Consider the following 21,794-nt stretch of genomic DNA (forward strand, 5'->3'; position numbering starts at 1 on the left):
AATACATGTTCTAATAAAAGTTGGATAAATTTCTTATAATAACAACTATAAGTAAAACTTCTCCATTTTGATATCTCTTGTTTAGCTACTGTATCAATTTTATTGCAATTCCTATAACTCAAATAATTCCAGATTTGACTTTTTGATGACAGCCACGTCGTCACGCGGTTTCTTTCTGCAACGACCTGAGTTCTGCTGAAAGCGCGCGTTAGAATTGCACGAAAGAGACTAAACAAATCGCTGCTGTCGAGATCAGAAGCGTGCACAAGAGATGCTAGGTTGAACGAGGAAGGACGACTTCATCTCCGCGGTGGTCTACCCGATGGAGGAGCAAAAACACTATTATGGTAGAGAGAACGTGTAGCTCATAATATACATCTTCGAAAACATATAAGACAATATATTTATCTGATAATAAACAATGTCAATTTTTACGCTTTTTTATCAAATTAAATAATTGCGCAATTAATTTAAACAATGTAATTCCATTATTTTAATTAAATACACAAGTTTACATAACATATGCCACAGATGTGAATGTTAATTTTCATAAGAATAAAATAATTTTGTATCAATGGAAAAATTATGTTATTTTTCATTAAATAATCTACCCATATTAGCGTTTACCTCTCCATATTAATAATTCTTCGATTTCCTGCTAGAAATGTCCGTGTATTTGAGGTAAATTCATGCGACACTCTATAAAATTTTGCATCAAGATGTTTCTCGGACTTACCAAGCGCCAGAAGAGTATGCATGATTCGAAAAGGTGATTCAACATTTATATTGAACGGGAGTTAATGGGGATTCGAGCGTCGATGAGGCTTCGACGACGATGAACGTTCACGTCCGTCAAGGGAGTCAGGTCTCTCGATGTTTTTACGCCGACGTGCCAGTAATTTACAGTCGGTCATTCGGCCGTACATGGACGGCACGATCGGTAGCCTCGCGATACGTCAAATTAGCCCATATATCATGGCTTTCTTTATCGATCCATCGATTTATGTGCATATGCGCATAATATAAATTATTAAATAAGTCTATATATACACATATATATGTATATATACACACGAGTATACGCAAATTATACGTGTGTGTTTGAGTGTACTTCGCGAACATATGTCAATTACTTATCGTTCAGTGTACTTGTAATTGCAAATCGACTCGTTGCAATAATGACAGTTTCGAAATTTAAGTAGTTAATAATCGTCCAAAACCGAATAATCATTAGCGGAACAAAAATATCATATACGTCGAGGAACGATATATGCTTTTCTTTTACAGATACACACCTGCGTGTTTCTACACATTTATTATATACTCATATTGTTAAATGGAGGTGTACCCAAAAAAATAATGGAAACTTGTGTAAGTGTACTGATCAGAAACCTCAAAGCGCATAACCCAGTTCTTTATTTTTAGTTAATTATTAAAAAATTAATAATAACTATCACATTTGAAAATATTCGTGATTTATAACATGTTTTCTCAATCTTATTATATTTGAAATTTATAACTCATCCTATTTTGTTTTTGTTTATGAAACATATGGAGCAAGAATCCAAATAAATATGATATTAATTCCAGCGGAAGAATTCGCATCGCCGAGAGATCGCGAGGTACGACATGATTTCGAAATCCAATCGACATCGGCCAATAAAACTGTCAAACGGTAAATCTTCAGGAGAGAGAGCACCTCCGGCTCTTGGAAGGTTGTATAGCGTTGTATTGACGTGAGTTATCAGAGATAGAGAACGCCGGGAGAGAATCGGGGTGGATGACTCCCTCCTGCTCCCCGCTCGCTTACCCTCGTACACCATGATTTTATGCTGTGCAACCCTCAGCACGGGATTGGCTTTACCGACCTCCGCGGAACGAAGAATGGAGAGGCAGAGAGAGAAAGAGAGATAGACAAAGAGAACGACAGAGAGAGAAAAAGGGAGGGAGGGATGAAAAGAGAGAGAGAGATAGAAGCCGCTGGGCTTGTCTCATTTTACTTTACAAGAGGGATTTAAAAACGAGGAAACCGTTTGACAGTTATTGCAGCCTCGCCGACGCACACCACTACATCCCAGCCTTCCCTCTGACTTGATCTACCGGAACTTCGAATTAAATCTAATATATACAATAAACAAGGAAACAATCAATAACAAGGGAGGGGGTCCTCGTTTCGCGTTGGTATTCCTGGCGACGCCTTAAGTCGGACAGTGATATGTCGATAATTAAACGTCGCTTTTGTGTGTGAAAGTTGACAAGAGTATAAATCGTCGCCGAGACGTTCGAGGCTTACATTAACTTAAATGGTGAAAAATCACCGCGTTTTATTGACAATATTACGTCAATTACCGCGAAAAATCCTCACAATCTTTACAGTTAATCGTATTAAATGTGGCAATTATTTACTCTTGTCTTTATGTGTTTAACACGGAAATCTGAAGCGCTTAGATGCTTTTCATTTAAATAAAATACGACGAAATATATAATTGCAGAGTAATGGATGTACAGCAAATCTACTGAAGCGTAATTGATTAAAAGAACATTTACACTTAAATTATGCATCACGCGTATAAAGGTTATACGTGTAAGAAGACCTCTTTTCAGTTTCATAGTGATTTCTCATCCGTTGCTGACGCACCGCGTTAGTTCTTCCGGTCATTAAGTCCAATCTACTATGTAATTTGCAGAGACATTATACGAACTGATTAAAATAATAATGCTGGGCCGCCACAGTCAATAAGCGTGACGCGACTCCTACCGAACTTCCTTATGAATATTAATCTGCATCCGGTGTATGGTGATAAATACATCATGTGGCATCGTTCTTATATATATATTGAAATTACAATGGAATTTAAAAACCGGACGTCATCGATATATGAATTCGTTATTCAATCTATTTCTCTTGTGGTCGCGCGCGTATATTGTTTCTCTTTTTAATACAATACATTATTATTTTCTCTCTCTCCAATATTTACATATTTACATAATCGTATCGAGCTTGAATAAAAACGTGGCTTTTTCCATGCAATTTATTAGTTATGTATTCGGTTTCTCGATCGCAAGATCTGCATCTATTTACTTTTGTCAGCTCTTATCTTCTTCCGTTTTATATAAAGTACGGATAGTTTGGTAAGCGTTGTTACATTATGCATTCGTTTAATCTTTAAAACGAATGCGATACATATGTGTTCATACATAGAAAATTGCGACAAAATATACTTTATACAAAAACGGAAGAGAAGAGGATAAAAGCTGACTAATGTGTCCTTGATTTAAATGAGAAGCGAAACAAGGTAAAACGAAGGAGCGAAAAAAGGATAACGCGCGGAGTTACAGGGAGTCGGCGAATAAGCGCCGCTGGTCTTACTACCGCTAGGCAGCGGAACCCCCGCTGACATTAGGCCCCCCATCGACACCTGACAACCTGTTAGCTGCTGCCAACAAATTGCTTTGCATCCCATTCAGCTCTTGCTAGCTACCATGGACAAATTATCCACCTTCTTACCTTAAATAGATTCTTATCGCTTTTTATTGCTTATCTATCAGGTTTCTCATCATACGATGTTTTTGTCAAATATTTACGGATTATTGTACAATGACTGTATAGCGATAAAAGTTGTGTGATCGTTAAATCAGTTTCAAAATAAAATATCATGTCTGTTTACATCGTGAAAAAACGAAGTCAATTGTGATGAGAAAAGGGAGACGATAAAAAAAATAAGGATAACGAAGTGTGATAAAAAAGAAAGAGGTTAGTGGAGAAGATAAATTACGCATTAAATTTCAGGCGGGACCCAAAGCGTACACCCTATTTCGCTACTAGCGATGGTAGGAGATGAAAACGTCGTAGCGATATAATAATCCCGTAGGCGCGACGATATAACGCGACAATTTCTCGGTGCATTAGAGGGGGACTTACATATTTTATGGGGATTTTTGCATATAATTTTACGGCGCGTTAGAGCGACATTTAAATACGGCAGCTGGATAAACAGAGCGCGACGGTCCTATATTCCCTTTCCCCTGGACAAGTGACGAAGGTGAAACGACGAATCGGAAAGAGAGATCGATACGACAAAAAGCACGCGGGGGAGTGAAAGGGAGACGGGGCGAAAATAAAAAGGGGTCCCACAGGAAAAGAAAGAGATGCAGCTCACGCTACCGAGAGAAGAGAGGGTGTGCACCCGCGATCTGTTTGCACAGCATGCGATACATGTGTTCATGCACCGAGTCCAAGGGCGGCAGAAACGATTTGACGATTCACTTAAAGGCTAATCCCCACCTCGTCGGGCGATCGTCCTGATGATAACCGCATCTGCATCTTCACGCAAACCATTTCGTTCCTGAAACGCGTGACAAAGGATGGCGAGGTAGATACGATAACAAGATTGAATATATATGCCGTACCTATTACTTAAATTATACAAAAATGATACGAGCGCGTGAGAACTTCAATATGGAAGAAATTAATAAAAATATTGAAATATTTCAATATACATATAACTTTCGGCAATTTTGCATTAAATCGAACTGGATAATTTTGGCACAATATTAATCACGTACCCAATTATTACTAATTATAGAAAATATGTTCGAATTTATACATATAATTTTTAAATACATAAAACGATTGCGTATTTCTAAACGGGGGACCGATAAGTGAAGCTTGCATAAACGGTCGGAACATCGAGCCATGCTCAGGATGAAAAACGATCGGTCGAATCAATGATCCAGAAGTTGATGTTATCCGGAAACAGGCAGCAGAGGCCAGCATCATGTAATATCCGCGTCTTCACCGGAAACGTATAGCAACGCGTGGCCGCTACATTGGGGGAACGAATCACAGTCATGATTCGTGCCAACTAGTCGGAACGAGATCTACTGCTACAGCCCCTGTCGATTTTACTTGTGGACGTTCAGTTAGATTCGTATACACTTATCATTCATAAAGTTCGTTTCTCACGACGTATAGAATACTGCGATCGTTATATATACCTACGGAGCCAGCCTCTGTAACGCGATATTGTGTCACGGCGAGATTTCTCTCGCTTGCGTCGAGTTCGCGAGAAATTTATCGCGAAATAACCGGAACAGTCCCCGAAACTTTGTCCGCACATAACATGCCGCGCGGTTTGGACTCGTACGTATATACTGTCGTGTACGTTTGAAATTGGCGCACGTCGGATGGGAGCGCGCACGAATTCGCCTTGAATGAGTCAAAAGAGGACTTCGAGCTATATAGACGGTTTCCCCGGGGAGCATCACTGCGCCGTATCCGGGACTTTCGTCCGTCCGCTTTGATTTATGTCCTTGTAAGTGACGTCACTCGTGTGCGTCCGCCGTACTCCCGGCGTGGTACCCCTCGTGTGTGCACAAAGGATCCTCCGTCATATTATCCCGGGCGTAGCGTATATAAATGACCGAAATTGGGACTTATTGTGTTTGTCATCGGCACGGGAAATCTTGCGCCCTGATTTATTATCTTTGCCTTCGGTCGCCTCGTCTCCTCTCGGCCGATCGCGCACCTCATTGTAAAGTATTTCTCCGACCCATGGCGAAATTTCTTTTGCGTGAAGAAATAATATTAATTTTTGTGGCATAATTTGCCGTATAGTTGATACAAATTAGACGAGATAAAGGTTCTTCTCAAAGTCTTATAACAATTTCGTAATAATAATTTCATAATAATAGCGAAACAAAGTAGTCACGCGCATTTATAATTATAAATCCATAGTCCTGTACACATTATCGGGACCTCGGGACTCGCTGGGGGCACTCGTTTTAATTGCAATTAAAATCTTTTACATAATTTAAAGGAAGGCTTGTCCATGCGGAATAATTAGCGAAGTGCTTTCAGCGTAGGACGCCAATAGCGCACCGTAATTGGCAATAAAACATTTCATTGAACCGCTAACTTGGCCCCGCGCGCGCGCGAACGAACGAACTTGGGGGAAAGCCTATTATCTTATGATAATTCGCGCCCGGGGTGAAATTAATCGAGTAACTACAATTTCATAATGGCTGCGCCCTTAAAGCAGGAAACGGAGCCAACACTTACTCAACAAATACGGCGTTGCCAGCTCGTAGGAGGAAGAGAAGGGGACGCCGCGCGTCTTCCTGTCTCTTCCTCCCCCCCGTTCGTTCGATCTATTTCCCCGTCGCACCTTGGCGGGCCCGTGCGTATAACTCGAATGACATAATTGAATAATATAACGTGTCACCCTTCGTGAGGAGAACTGAACCGCGCCGGGCTGAGCTGAACTGAGTAATAGTAGAGCGAGTCCGGGACTCGTGGGACCTCTCGTCACGCATATTTCATTACGCGATCGATCTGGCAACCCTGTAACCCCATCTACTGTCTACAATCCGACCTCTCTCTCTCTCTCTCTCTGTCCCCATCAGCATCGCACTACACGGTGCGATGTATATTCGTCGTCCGAGCAAATCGGCCGATCTGAACGAATGGAAAAAATGGCGCGACGCCTCTTACATGTCCGTGTAATAAAGCGCGGTGAGCCCCACTTCCATCTTAAAACTCGTCTTGCGAGTAAAGTGTACAAAGATTGCCGATCTCTTTAATCATATAAATCAATATACTTCGAATTTTGAATGTTCCGCACCTTATCATGTAAAATTTCGTCTGTTCCGTTATACCTTTATAACGTTTTAGATAACTATAGTAACTGTATTTTTTTTTGTCAAGAAGAAGTATAGACTCTCTAAATTTATAAGAACATCGCGCGCGTATGTATACCCTATATAAAATTAAATTTACAACCATGAAATATGTTTTTTTATTTTACCGAATTATCCCAAGACACAGCGAGTACAAGAAAATACAACATCTCCTAAAGCGATTTTATGAATTCATGCGGCGCATCGCTTGGTATCTGGTAACTGGTACCCACAATTTTCTTACGCGAGAAATAACGATAACCCTCGCGCTGACTTTTATCGCGATATGGTAATTTCGTAAAGACGCGGCATACGTACATTACATACGAACCGTATAGCGATCGCGCGAATAAGATATACCGTCGAGATATCTGTATAATCCGAGGTATTAGTAAGCATCCTCGTGACACTAGCATATTCCGCCGGGCTACTCCATTTGCACCAGACCCCTATCCCGCGCCGCGTCCTGCCAGCTCGATATAATACCCCGGTAATTCTCCGGGGAAACGATTCTCCACGGATCCGTTGCGCCTCTCGCTAAAGAAGTCCTCCCCCATCTCCGGCGCGATTCACATCGATTCACACTCATGAAACAACGCGCGACTACATTTTGACAATTCTATTACGATTATTTCGTCGCGCCGACAGCTGCTGCACGCTCAACGACCATCTCTTCCGTTCTATCGCGTAATAAAAAGCGGCTGCCAAGTGATCGTGTAATTGCGCGCCTCGAGGAGATATGATTTCTTGCCATTGTGAGTTCGCGCTCGCGTCCACTGATTTAATATTTTCTACCTATATATCTATATTATTATACAAAAAGATATTAGAAATATAATTTTGCTCGCAGACACGTAGAAAATATTTATCATCAAACTTATCGCGGTAACAAAAAAGTTTTTATTTTAATTAAAAAAGAATTAGTGATTGCTATTTTAATTGATTGTTAACTCAAACGTACTATACGGCGATTCTCCTATGGACTTATCTCGCTAAGTTTGGATTCAAACAATCTATTATTCAAATTGAAATTACGAGTTTTTTGAAATATCCCGTATGTAACGGGAACGGAAAAAAAAAATTGTTTCATTAATATTATCGACAGAAATATCTATAATATCTACATGCTGTTTTCTACGTTTGGCTGATCAGGAAACGAAATATCTACGTAATTGATCGCAATTTGTATAAAGACTGTACGACCGGTATATTGTTCTGTAGTAGCAGTATTATAATGTAAATATCACATATATTCACAGGCAATGAATAAATGTATGTCTGCTCACAATGACAAATATTGTACAAGACGTTTCAGTTGCGATCGAAGTTACGATCAAATACTCTGCGCATCATTGTTCTTTCAATATATATAATTTTAATATAGTTTTATATATTAGGTAACAAAATAAATTTTAACTATTTTTAAATATATTTCAATAAATATCTTAAAAAATTAAATATTTAAAATATTGAAAAATTGTTTCACATTATATACCTAATATATGTGTAAAACTTTATAATATTTCGAGAGAGAAATTATCATAAAATCTTTTAGACACTCAACTCCTCTTGCATCAAAATAATTGTCGCCTAAAAACCGTCCTTGTTACCACAAGTTACGGGAACAACTATTTTTGCGAAAGATAGGTGATACTTTATCGTCGATGTACATTTCTCTTCGTTGGACAGGTAAGACTCGTCTACGTGAACAGAGGCCGATCGGATAAGGAATGCAGTATCCACGACAGCCGGAAAAGGTAGTGCGGAACGGAAGGAGAAGAACCACTGGGGCCAGAACACATGTATACCACCGTATATGGGAACACATTGTGAGCGCAATCGCGTGCCACGTGAGCAGTACATATTCTCTTCGCAACTGGTCCATTTAGGGATGTCGCCTTTCATATTGCCACGGTTTAAGCACTCACCTAACTATGACTGTCCGATTGCTCACTTTACCCAAGTGATTTGGACCGTTCTACTAATTGTAAGAATTGCACATTCTCTGCAGCGTTAAACGTGCCGCAATGATTTTTTGATCAGCTATAATAATTCAATATAATTTGGAAATATTTGTTTATTATTAATGCTCTTAAATATTAGACAATTAATGTTATATCTACTTTGTCATTATAGCACGTAAATCATTGCGGCATATTAGCATATTAGCATAGTATCAATATTATATAATCAAGCTACTTTGAGTATTTTCATGCTAATACACATTGGAGATTAATACCGGCATAAATTATAGTATACATAATTATGATGACGTGTAAGTTCTACTAAATTATGGATTATTACTATCGAATCTATCAATCAGTTATCGATTAATTTCATAGGCAGTGTGACTAAAATAATTTTATAAAAATACGAGCACTGTTCTCATGATCTGCTGGCCCGTGTACGGATATTCTGCAACTGCGCGATTCGCGTACGGCATAGCAAAAAGTTGAAGCTACAGACGAGAAGATACGAGGGGGGGTTGAAGCGGGGGGATCAGGAGACGAGAAGGAGATGGGGTTCGGGGGACGAGGAATTAGAGAAAGTTTTCGAGGGTTGTACTGACCCCTGTTCGCTCATTGTTAATATTTAGGGTAGCCCGGCGCCACGAACAATGCTGAATGTCCCCCAACGTGCAACGGGGAGTGTCTAACGTTAACCTGTTTCAGTTTTAGGCCGCGCACGCTCGCACGCGTACGCAGCTCAGTGTGTCTATTCTCATATACACGCGCGAACGAATGTCCTTGCTCGTAGAATCCCTCGGGTTATGATTAATGGATCTGGCGCATATTAGCGCCCACTTGGTGCACCCTCGTTGAGCTTCACCATTCACCATTTGCATTTGCAATTTAATGATCCTCCCTGGAGGCTGATTGACTTCTGTAATCACGGAGACCGATTTCTTACACGTAATCATCTTGATTACACTATATCGCTCGAATTCAGATTTCATTATATTGCTAACGCGAATTGATAATGTTATGACAGATTATAATTATGTCAATATTAACCTCGAAGGTTAATATATGTTTTTCAGTAAGAATATATTAAATGTTATATAAATTTATAATGTTCTTATAACTCCTGTTTTAAATATTCTTCATGAAAAATATATCGGGTTTACATAATATACAAATTCATTCATAGAAAATAAAAAAAAATTTAGATAGCTTATTATCGCGAGATATTCATAACAATAAATTTATATATCGTATTTGAACGAATTACAAGTTTTTAGACGAATGGCGTATCGGGTGCACGTTTACTAGGAATTTGTTGCAACCGATGCAACTGACGACTACAGTAGTGCAGTATAGCAACTATCGCTGGGTCAGCAGATGGACCGAACTGACCGATGCTTTCAAGGGGACAATAAAGCTCATACACATTGTATCTCACTCGAGTATCCCATTGTAACCGTATGTGAATCCGTGTCGTGCCACGATCCGATAATTGCGATTTCACCCACGAACCATTTCGACGAATCACCAAAGGACCGTAACGAAAGCGAAGCAATATTTTCTGGCTCTGAATCATGCGCGAGGCATTTCCTCTGTACATTCAAACTTTCAAGGAATTTGGAAGAATAATTAAACAAGAAATCTAGTAGTTATTTTATCTGTAATAAAAAAAAACTTTACTTCCGAGATTCAAACTCAGCAATGTACAGATCAAACTAGCCGCGAACGCATAACGAGTAACCACCTGCTATCCCTGGATTGTGCTCGGACGACGTCGGAATGGTGTACTCCTTGGTGTTATCGTAAATACCGAGACTACACACGCCAAAAGGATGCAACGAGGAGGATGCACATACGGAGGGGCTTGAACGAGGAAGTAAGAAAAGCACGGCTAATAGTCGAGCATTCGCAAAGTTGGCGTGCAACGCCGCGTTTCGAGACACGCAAACCCGGAGCCGGGGCTCGTGGTGGGTAACAACCCACCATCGTGTGTCAGTCGGCTGATTGACAAGTCGAAAGATTTGCCCGCGATTATTATGATTGTCCGTGTTTCGTATCGTTCGCTTACTAAAATTGCCGGTGGGTCGCCAGGAGGTCAGCGTTAATTATAGTGGTACCGGTTAGGCAGGCGGACGGATATCTATCCGTTTATCGGATCACAACGAGTCGCTCCGCCGACCATGCCGGACCGGAGCGAGAGATCGTTCGCTTCGTTCGACATCGCTATCGGGGCTAACGGATGAACAAAAGAGTAACACGCGAGGGAAACAAAGAACGGTATGTGTATGTGTCTACGGCGTTTTTCCTCCCGAAGTAATCGCTGTGCGCACCGCTATGCACTCAAGGGCGGATTTATACGCATTCTTTCATCTGTTCGATTGATAGTACCTTTTATTGATGTTTATTAGGTCTTCCTTTCTCTATAACTGTGCCACAATAATTACTGCATTTTTTATACTTCATTCTTCTTTTTTTATGTTCTTTTAATATACATATAACGCAAATTTATAACCTTCTATTTTAAATACCTATTGTTTATACCGTTTATAGCAAATAGTAACGATAAAAGTTCTTTTATTTATTTGCCGACACCTTTGACTCGTGAAAGACTCGAAGTTTCTTAGCAGTGTTAGATAGCATCAAAACTCGTACCACTTTCCAAAATCTATTTCAAACACGCGAGAAATAACGCAGATCGGATCTACTCTTCCCGGAAGATACGCGCGACCGACCATGAAGTTAGAGCAGAACGACGTATCCTTTCCCTGTTAGCTCAATTAGATAATATCAAGCAAAATCTGCCGTTTCCCGAAATCCAATTCTCACACCGACTTCCGCTTGTTATTGTTAAGCTTAGTATTTTTCTCAATCGTGCTTGCACATGGCTATGCAATTACAAAACGAATTAAAACAATATATCTGTAAAATTATTTTTTGAATCGTGTATTTACAGAAGAAAAATTGAAAACATATAGCATTTCGTGATTATATTTCTTACGGTATTAATAGAATCTTAATTCTTATGTTACGTTTGCTACATATTCGTGATCTTTGTAGAGCCCCAATAATTTTGCAAATAATTCTTTCTCAAAAATTTATATGATTTAGATTTTGGTACCGTATTGCCAATATATCGATAAAAATAATTTATTTAGGTGAAAGCAAGTGTTAATTTTAACAAACATTTCAATCATTAACAAAATATTGTTTGGTCAAATTAATTAAATTTACAAATTTCAGATAATTGATGATTAACAATTCATCGGTCAGTACCGAACAGTAAATCTATAATGAATCGAGCAAGCAAAGCGAAAGTCATTCGATCTATCTGTCGACATATCGTTAAATTGTTAAGTAAACTTTAATATTTCAACGAGAATAAAATGTATATTTGCGCAAAAAACTTCTCGAGACAATCAAATTGTGCCTAATCTGTGACTCTGTGTAATTATATTTAGTAGTCCATGCTAATCTAGAAAATCTGGAAAACCGCGATATATCATGCGACATGCGACAGACCGAACGACTGAATACCGAATAGACAGAAGCGTCGCGACATGAACGGGCGAAAGAAGAGTGCATTGCGGTCGGAGATGCAGTTAGGGTAGTGGAGTAGAAGAGAAGTAATTCTCTGATATAATACTACGTCAGCAGCACCAGCAGCATCAGCAGCAACAGCATAGCAATAGCAACAGCGGCGGCGGTAGCCGCCGCGCCGTGGGTTTCCCGAGAGAACAGATACATATGCTAATGCAACGCGATGCTCGTTATAATAATCTACAAGTCGAATGCGCACGGAGAACCTCGCTCCACACTCTCTTGCAGGTTGCCGGTGACACTGTGCCGGCGCTATCTCGGGCGCGGGATCACGGCCAATGGGACGGGGGGGAGGGTGTGAGGGCCCTACGTAAGCCGGTTATCTAAATACCGTAAATAACAACATCCCCCTTGCCTCCTTCCCAACACCGTGAAGAAGAGGCTTGCGACCATCTCTCTATGTATCATCCCTTTTCGCGCCTCCCTTGCCTCATGACGCACCAAACCCTTTTCGTACCCTCAGCCGAGAGCCTGCAACGCTCTGCCACGCAAAGAATCTCACCCGAATGACGTTACACTAATGCATTATTTACACTAATCTTATAATTAATCCTCTTTGCTTTCAGAACAATTAAAAATTAAACATTACGATTTTTGCAAATAACAATTTGCAGTTCTTATAACAGTTTAATCTTAATTGATTTTTTTTTTCTGAAAAACCAGAAAAAAGTAAAAAATAAATTAAATTATGGTCAAAGTAGTTGCTGATACCAGACATGGGAAACACGTTGCTTACAGAGCATGCGCCATAGTTGTGACAATTAATAACTATCTCCGCGCGAGTGGTTGCAACGTTTCGCTAGCATCGGAGCCAAACGGCTGTCAGAGGCACCAGCCAATAGACAAATGAATGCATCGTGACGAACGGCATTTCTCGCTTAGTCTGTCGTGAAAACGGTTGGTGGGTTTCTCCCCTTTGAAGACCGATCGTTAGATGTTATCGTTAAAAACGTTATCGTCATCTCGTAAATAATCTTTAATCTCCGGGACGCGCCGTGAAGCCGTCCCCTCCCCCGTTCTTGTGTCAACCCTAAAATGACACTACCTCGCCGTTTATGGATGCGGCAACGCGAAAAGATGCTATCGCCGGATTATTTTCTGGATAGACGGATACATCTCCGGTCTCGCGTTCCCGATATATCCGCTTAACACGTGCGCGACGACGCCGACGCTTTGCATTAGTTCGCACGTTATATCCGTCGACGCGCTAACACGACGTTTCTAACAAAAGCAAATATGAAACGAATGGTCACCCTTACGTAAAATACATATCGATCCACTCTCTGTGACGCCGTTTTCGGAATGTACGACATCGTTATCGAGGATTATCCTTTACGCGGCTCAACGATGCCGTTACTGCGATGCGCTAAAAGCGAACGAGGAGAGCGAAGAAAAAAAGGCATTCGTACCGAACACGACTGAAAATGTGTTCGTACGCTCGTTATATATCCGGTTTTTAATATAAATACGTTGCTTTTCTAGACATTACACATGTACTAGAATTATTATTAACAAATATTTTTCTGCCTAATGATGAAAACATTGAGCAATTGAATGTTCATCGATTATATGATATAGCAAATGATAAAAAACTCATTGTAATATATATAGTAAAGAAATATATATATAATATATATTTCCGACTTTTTTATTTTTTTTTATTGTAAGCTTTATAGAGGCACTAAAGTCTTATTCTCCATGATGATAAAAAGGTTAATTGATTTTCCTTGTATCTACGAAATGATAAATAAAACAGAGGAAATATCATGAGCTATTTTACATATATGTATATAAGATACTATTAATTCTGTAAATAGGACAATATTAGACAGAAAAAGGAGGAAAAGAAGGAAAAGATTATTATCTCTATTTCATTCCAACGCGATTTACAGCGACGCAACGAAGAAAAACCGGCCCTTTAAATGTGTCGAAAACGTTTCGCGATATTGGACGCGTTTAGTCAATCCGATAAATCAGGAGGGGCACAGATGAATGTCGACATAATGTAAAAGAGAGAAAAGGGGGACGTCACCTACTGTCAACACCCCTACCGCGAACTTACCATTTCTTATCCTTATGTTGTCTCATCGCTTTTTATTGGCAAATGTATCCACGCGTGATCGCACTGACGGTGCTTTATACGCTTTGCGAGGTGGCGACAGGGAAGATAAGATGTTACAGACTTGGATGAAAAGGTGATACACGATTGGCATAACTATTGACTTACCTGTAACAAACAAAGCATCACGGTTGTGTTAGTTTTACAACAAACATTTTTTACATAGTTCTATTTAATGTAGTATACATTTCTAGTTTTACTTATTATTCAATATTATTTATTATATATATATATTCAATCAAAAATAATAATAATTCATAATAACGTTTGACACAAGTATCTTATTAGCATAAACTTTCCGAATTTTAATACTATTTACGTTTGATAGTTAAAAAATATAAATCAACTTTTATTCAGTCACACTTCAAGTATTAAAAAGTATCCTTGACGTGCGCATTTGCATCCGCCATCTTCGATTAAATTCCGGAGGACTGTAGGGAGAGATAAAAACGATGAACTTTATTTTATAGCCGATGTGAGGGAGTCGGCCTTTGGGTTCTTTAGAAGTAGAATATGTTTCGTATCATCATAGGGGATTTAGCACCGTCTCCTTCCTATCCATAACGCTCTCACCCGCCTCTGGCAGCCATTTTGAATACATTCTCACCCAAGGAGAGTTATCTGCGAAGCGTTTCGATTTCCCATTTAAAGTATCTTATATGTACACGTTCTCTCGGGGAAGGATGCGCAGAAGCATCGAGAATAGACGGAGGAGAAGCGGATGTCTGAAAATATTAGCTTATTTGTTGTTATTTCACTGACACCCCCATTTCCCTTATAAATTTCAAAACGATCGCGGACAGAATAGGTACTTAAAATTATCGTAGAAAGATAATATTCACAACGCGTATTAATATAGAAATTTATTCAGAATTAATATTTTGCCTCGATTTCTATATTTCCTTGATTTCTAAAGGGAGAGAAAGAGATAAACGACAATCGCTTCGTGTCTTTCAATAAATCGTGCGTTATCGATCGCAAAGAAATGTGTATTAATGTCATCAAGCTTCAACGGCTGCTTTCGCATTCAGATCTCGACGACACTGAGTAATATACCCGGACGAGGGATAACTTTTTTTCGACCTTCTCGAGAGGGAGAGAGGGAGAGAGGGAGAGAGAGAGAGAGAGAGAGAGAGAGAGAGAGAGAGAGAGAGAGAGAGAGAGAGAGAGAGAGAGAGAGAGAGAGAGAGAGAGAGAGAGAGAGAGAGAGAGAGAGAGAGAGAGAGAGTACGCTGATGGGTGGCTGAAAGAAAGAAACGGTGGTCGGTATTGGCATTGGCTCGCTGGCGGCGTATGCTTATTTTAATTGAAACAGTCGAACACCGCCACCACTTTGCCCCTTGCCACTGCCATGCCTCTTACTCTGTTTCCCTTACCTCCCGCGCCCCTCCGTTCCATATAGAAGGCGACAAACTCCCGCTCCACCCTGCCGGCGCCCCTGCCGCGTTAAAACGACCTACCGCCGTGCTCACCCGGAGGATATTGTTTCAAACGAATATGCAAATCATGAGCCAACCCAGAACGTGGTCCGCTGTAATTTCTATTGCTTCCACCTAGCGGGCGACACAAATAGATATCCTTAACGCTCCCCAGATCTAAAGGAGAAACGTGCGCCGAATGTGCTCCGCGATCCAACTTCCCTCTCCGCCGCCGCGACGCTCGCCATCAGCTACGTACCAGAATTTCCGCGGACGCGGCGGGGGAAGGAGCGAAAGCAATTCTGCTCAAAGATTACCATTAAGGGTGTAAACAATTTTCATTAAGCCGGCATCGCGTATACTCACTATTCGCAACGCGCTGTTCGACTTTATCAGTAAACTTCAAGCTAAATCGACTGTGCGCGCTAAAGTTAAAAATTTACACTCTACACGCCGCTCGTATGTTGCTTAAAGTAAATTTCTCTTTCATATTGGCAAACAACACCATGTAATATAAGAGAATAAAAAACATTTCTTGTTTTTTTTACATACATATAAAATTATAAGTGCGATTCTGTCCTTTGGATTCTATCACAAAATATAAAAATCCACCCGAAACATATTTTATGCGCGCGCGCGCGCGCGTTAAACGCAAGATGTGAACTAAATAAAATTAAATAAGGTCGGACAAGTAAATGCAGATAGATATAAATGTACTTAAATTACATGTATTAATCAGAGCTGCATTAAAGACGTGATCAATTCGAAAATTTTCCCAGCAACTACGGTGCGAGAAGTTTCATGTCTACGATGTAGTCTAGTATTTACGTATCGACTCTCGCGGGTGGCGAGATCGATTGCAAAAGTTGTAGAAAGCGTACCTCAACACATATAGAACGTCGCTATACGTATATAGCGCTTCTAAATATCTGCAAACGGAGCAGCGAAACAAGTATCCATAGTTTTCAGATCTAGTTGTAAAACTTATTCTATCTTACAAATTACGATATGTCGACTTGATTCCCTTTTCTAAAGTAGAATGAAATGGAATAAAATTTAAAGGTAAGAAAAAGTATAGCGAGAGAGAAAGTCAAATTTATATTTATACAAACATTTTCCGAAGCAATCGAACGAATGGTAATTCTATTTATTCGTTTGTGCAAAAATCTGTAGTAACGTGACGGCGCGAAAATATAATCAGACGTGTTTCGGGAAAATCAGATTCCCTGAACTAAGAAGGAACCGAGATCGATGTCCTCCAGCCAGTCCGGGGACGCTAACCTTCCCCGGCTCCGAAGCCCGGTTAACTAAGTGAGAGAGTGACCCGTACTTTGTTCCCTCGCGCCGCGCCAGCAGGAATATATTGATAGTCAGCTCAAAACTCCATTAGGGCCGCGCCGGCCAAGTATTCTCTCGTAAATACGAAAATGCTATCCCATTATTTACTGGTTAATTGGATTAATGAGACTCGTTATTCCGTGGAGGGCCGTGACTCGCGACCCACTCCGGAGTCTCTGTCGTAGGAGAGAGGAGAGTTAAGAGGGATGGGTCACCCGGCGGCAGGGTCACGACGGCGAAGGATGAGAATAGGGAATAAAGGGTAAGACCGCCACGTGGACAAATATGTCCCGACACGTCGCCGACACACGCGTGCGCATGTAATCGTTTAAATGTATGCGCCGACAATATTTTGCGATGTAATCACAGAATTTAAAATTTTTCGTCGCGGAATAAATCCTTGATTTAAATCATGTTGATACAAGTTGTCATATTTTAGAAAAATTATGTGCGAGATTTTAAAGAATTGACTGAATATTATCAATTTTTGTCAATATACGATCATTTCTTAATTTATCATATTAAAGAATTTCAAGTTTTTTTTCTAGACGGTGTTGAAAATAAACAAAATTTTAAATTACATATAATCAAGATTTAACCAGCAAAAAGAAATATTGATATCAGAGCTTTTTATAAAAAAAGGCAATATAAAATTTAATCAGATTTCAAAGAAGAAATATTTGCATGTGGTTTGCACGTGCAATATGTGTGATAGCGTTTTAAAACATAAATCTATATCCAACTAAATATTAAATCTTGCGAGACGGATTATATCCCGCGCGGCTGGCATTAAAAAGCTTCCCGCCAGGTCGTTCGCTTCCGTGTTTCGACTCACCGCACCGTCGCGTTAAGGGTTTCAGCGACAATTAATTATTCCTAATGCCTCCACAAAGTTCGCGGCGCCTCGCGCCAGTTTCGATTATTCGCGTGTTATTGGAACGATAAATCAAAGATTCTCTGAGAAAAGCTGCGCGTCAAACCCGAATTCCGCGGTAGGGATACACTTTTGAAATGGCAAGCCGACTTCATTAATCAGCGGGCACCGCCGTGTCAAGGGCGGCCGCACTCTGGATGCCGTATTATATAGAATAAAATTAATGAGATACACAGAAATACACTCCAGTTCCGGTTCAGCGCGGCGCGCGCGCGCGATCTCGTAGTTCCAACAGAACGATCTCCCTTAGATCCAGACCTGTACATATATATCGCTCAATACTTCAGGTTTGAATTAGACACTCCTGATTACATATATATGTATATGTGTGCGATCGTAATTCAAAATGAAATAAATACATCTTTCAAAATGTCTACAAATCATATAAAAAGATAAATATATAATGAAGCAAAATAGACCGATTAATAAACGATAATTATATATTTATTCTTATGATGTATGTACGATATATAAAGTATAATGTTTAAATATATTTTATTTTAATACTTTTTGTTATATTTTTTTATTTAAAAAATTTTCTAATGTTTATTAAATGCTTCTTTAAAAGATGTATTCGCAAATGACGAACTATTTCTATTTGTGAAAACTTCAAATAACCTTTTTTTCTCTATCATCTTATCTTTGTCTTAATGAATAATCTTCTAAGTAAGTAATATTATTTTATCAATAGTGTAACTAAAATTTGATCGTTTTCCTTTTTTATTCATATTTGGCCTGCTTATCATTTTAGTGCTTATTGTTAGTACTTGCTTATTCGTATGGTTTCCTATTTATTTCGATAATGATGATTAATGATGATTAATTAATTATATATTAATTGTGTATATTCCTAATTTGAAAAATTAATTTGCGATAACCAACTATTTTTATATACGCGCGAAAGTATCGTATGTTAGCTACTATCAAAATAGAAAGATTGTGCGCGTTTCCTTGCCAAGTTGTGTGTGTGTGTGTGTGTTGTACTCCGACGCAATTTAGGATATACCCAACTAGTCATGCAACTCGCGGTCCGGTGATAGTTTGAGCGCGAGAACGTCGCCCGAAGGACGAAAGGATCCGCCGCGTCGCGTCGTCCAACTTCCGCCCTCCGCGCGTCCCCACCATCTCCGTCATCACGCACGCGACCGCTACCCGCAAGCAAGTAAGACAGAACGAGAAACGTGGACAGCGTGCCCGCCGCCGCGCCGGGAAAGCGTAGTGAGCGCGAGGGAGAGACAGGGAGCGAGAGCGAACGAGGAAGGGAGGAAAACGCGGTGAGAAACGGAGAGTGGGTTGTAGCAGCAGCCTCTGGTTCCCCAACGGGATAGCCCAAGGGGGGTGTAAAGATGGCGGCCGAGGAGGGAGAGAGAGAGAAAGGACGCGCGTCGGTTATGATAAGGCGATGCTTTAATGACAACGCGTTTCTATGGCAACGGGCGTGTAGGGGCTGGCCGCCGCGACGCCCGGCGTCGGTCAGCTCGGGGGGTGGAGAGTGCATTGAGCGGCCAGCCGCCATACTAGTGGACACACAGCCTCGATTCTCAGGGATGAATTTCTCCGTGTGTGTGCGCGCGCGCGCGCGCGCGCGCGTGTATATACCCGTGCCCATTCTCGCGCTCCCCGTTTTACTCTCTACTCTGCCATTCCTCCTCCCTGATGCACACACGCGCGATCGTCCTCTCCTTTCGTCTCGCACGCAGGGGAGGAGGAGGGTTCCTTCCATTCTATCTGCTCCTGCTCTTACATCTTCCATTTCCACCTCTGCCTTTGTCTCTCCATAGCTGGGGCACAGCAAAACCAGTAACAACGCAATGTTATCTATCTTTCGAATTCGCCCCGCGAAACGCTTCTAAATCTTGACAATTCAAAATCTTATCGTTTACTTAGTTCAAGAAAATATTTTCTTTTCAGTAAAAGCTGAACGCGTATAGATTAATTGAACATTAATTGTGTCATAATATAAAATGACAAAAATATTTAACAAATATAAAACTTATATTGAAATATTTAATAAATAATCGATTTTACTTTAAGATTTAATAACAATAATGATTAACCTGCAGCAATCATACGTATACCTAAATAATATGCTTCAGAAAAGATTGCACTATTTGGACTCGATAAAAGAAATTTAAATATTAATTAAGTTTTTGTTCTATTCTATTTTTTATTTTGTCGTCATATTATCAAAATGATGCGTTCTTGGTAAATAAATCTTTTTAATCAATAATTTGAAAAATAATATGTATAATCAAATATACCATGCAATAATTTTCAGGAAACTCACCTAGTTCGTGATATCGTGATTTCAATTTACCTATTCTACCTCAACATTAAGGCATACATAAGGATTCCTCAAGTTATTAAGCGGTTCAGAAGTTTCCCCGTAAAGTTCGAATTCCCACAATTAAATGAAGCGTACGACCCCCTGCGTGCGAGAATCTAGAACCTCCTCACCTGCAGAAATTGCTCGGGACACGTTAGCCTTTCAGTGGGAACATTTTAGGAGAACATCAAAGAATCTTTAATCGTTCTGCGTGCGATCCCCTTTGCGCCGTCTCTCGGTGAATATCCTCGATAAGCTGGTTGCCCTCCGTCAGGCTATACATACCGCTAACTAAATTATATACATTTCATCAGTCGCCACATTAATGGGCACGTTAAACGCACGTTATAACTTTCATGCAAAAGCTGTTTAATTATAAAATATATGGGTAGTTTTTTATCGACAATTTTCAAATATATTATATATTTTCTTATATTTATATATATATATACGCGGTGTCCGCACAGGGAATTATTGGATCCTCTCAACTTCAGCCTTTTTATTCATAATTTTCTTACGAGACGGGATGTAGATAAGATGGAACAAAAACATACGTAAATATCCGTGTAACCGTTAGCCTTTAAAATTCGTCATTTCCGATTCTGGTCTAAATCCGCACGCTTGGCTCAATCTGTTTCACCTTCGTGCGATTTTCGACCTGTGACATTCGCGGCACGATCGCACGCCGGCCATGGGTGCGAAAGCGCATGGCCGAAATAGCCGGCCTCGAAAATTCAAAAGCAAATCTCCGTGGACGACGCGGATATACATGCATAAGAGCGATAACGGAATTTCGTAGTGGAAACTCCGAGCAGACAAACCGGGCATCAAGAGTATCCGAAAACACACAAGGGATGTTTAGGGGAACGTAAACACACCGTGTCTCTGCATTATGGATGCAACGGAGTGGACCGCTACCCTAGCCTGCATCCCTCCCGCCCTCCCCCCGATCTCTCCCCTGATCTCCCCGCCCCCCGTCCCCTCGCTTGCCTTCTCTTTCCGGTCCTCTCTACCCTCTTTCCATCCCCGTGTGCACCACGCGAGATGGTTGGTTGGGCTGCCTCCGCTCCGGGCTTCACCCCCGCTCGCATTTATTTATAATCAAATTCCATGTATACCGGCAGCCGGTGCGGTGGCGGTCTGAATTTCTATCCGAATGTGTACACACTCGTCCGCGAGGAGATAAGCGCGAGCGCGGGCACGGCGAGACACATATGCACGCACGCACACATACACACGTGTGTATATATATACGTGCATACACGCGGGTGAACAGACACATAGATGAACGCGCGCGAGAGTTCGAGGGTGGATTCTTCCGCCTCTCTCTTTCGCATTTTCTCTTTTCTCCCTATCTCTCTCTTCCTATCGCGAGAGGAAGCGGGAAGGCGCGGATTCGCTCGGCGGTCAATTTAAAAAT

At 40.5% G+C, this 21,794-nt stretch overlaps 2 protein-coding genes across 4 annotated transcripts in view; one reads left to right on the forward strand and one right to left on the reverse strand.

Annotated features, from left to right (window-relative positions):
* LOC143900272 (uncharacterized) overlaps positions 1–510 on the forward strand; it is a 227,408-nt gene extending 226,898 nt beyond the window's left edge. For all 3 annotated transcript variants that reach the window (XR_013257737.1, XM_077411418.1, XM_077411419.1), the window contains one exon: positions 153–510. The gene's annotated coding sequence lies outside the window, so the exon portion shown is untranslated. The remainder of the gene's footprint in view (positions 1–152) is intronic.
* Positions 1–21,794, reverse strand: part of LOC143900269 (18S rRNA (guanine-N(7))-methyltransferase) — a 166,205-nt gene that overhangs the window by 101,001 nt on the left and 43,410 nt on the right. The gene's annotated exons all lie outside the window — the stretch shown is intronic.

This window comes from Temnothorax americanus, unplaced genomic scaffold, assembly GCF_048541705.1.
Source record: "Temnothorax americanus isolate GAGA-0224 unplaced genomic scaffold, ASM4854170v1 Scaffold3, whole genome shotgun sequence".
Lineage (NCBI taxonomy): Eukaryota > Metazoa > Arthropoda > Insecta > Hymenoptera > Formicidae > Temnothorax > Temnothorax americanus.